This window comes from Asparagus officinalis, unplaced genomic scaffold, assembly GCF_001876935.1.
Source record: "Asparagus officinalis unplaced genomic scaffold, Aspof.V1 AsparagusV1_Un3400, whole genome shotgun sequence".
In the NCBI taxonomy this organism is placed as follows: Eukaryota; Viridiplantae; Streptophyta; class Magnoliopsida; order Asparagales; family Asparagaceae; genus Asparagus; species Asparagus officinalis.
Window position 1 is genome coordinate 1 of NW_017975659.1, and position 921 is coordinate 921.

Sequence of the window (921 nt, forward strand, 5' to 3'; positions counted from 1 at the left end):
CATTTTCTTGGTGATTTAATAAGGTGAAAATATCAAATATTGTCACATGAAATTGACATGAACTTCAATGCCACAGAGAATTGAGAATGTTCAAGCGAGTGCGGATTCTATCAGAAGAGAGAGGTGAGGATATGTATTCCTCGATGTAATTTAGAGCTCTGTTTTTATATTGTCTTTTTCAATTAAGAAGTGGTGATAATCGGTATTATTACCATCATTTTCTTTGAAAACCTTGTAACGGGGTATATTCGTTCGCATGTACGTCCATAGCATTTTGGCAAGCTAACATACGTGAGACCCCCTAATCCAGTAGTATTAAAGTCATTTTTGTTCTTTCATTGGTACCCTTAGCTGTCCATAGATAGAGGTAACATTCACTATTCTGGGTGCTTTTGCTTGCTGAAGAAAAGGGATCAGAGCTTCAGTTACTCTCTTCATACCATAATAATTTATGTTCAGGCATTCCTCTGCTGTCTCAGGAGTCTCTTTTGCCACTTCTAATAACTTCATGAATCTTACAAATCCATTTTCCTGCATCAATATTTGACCACTCCTTTCTGTTATGTACACAATCATACAATCATGAGCATGGCTCATTAGAGCAGCAAAAAAAAACTTTGTAGGATGCTGATGAGTTTTTAGTTATTTTAATAGCAGTTGAAATTTTACCTCTTCTTTGAAAGTAGGTGGAGTCCCTGTCATTCCACCAACTCCTGCATTGTTAACCTGTAATGTGATAGAAAACAGAATTTCACGTAGTATGTAAAGATGTTGGGTTTTTGTTCTTTCATTTCGCTTCATATGATTCTTATGTACAATGTTTATAACTTGTTTTTAGGTGTACGATCAGATTTGTTAGTAGCAGATAGAGACCACCAATGAACTCCCGGATGGGTGATGATGGAAGATGATCGCCGTACG

The 921-nt window shown here is 36.5% G+C and overlaps 1 long non-coding RNA gene across 1 annotated transcript; it reads left to right on the top strand.

The window, feature by feature from the left end:
• LOC109828674 lies at positions 1–916 on the top strand. The gene is made up of 2 exons (XR_002243790.1): positions 1–123; positions 839–916. It is a non-coding gene; the product is annotated as an uncharacterized LOC109828674 (long non-coding RNA).
• Positions 917–921: the final 5 nt, after the last annotated feature.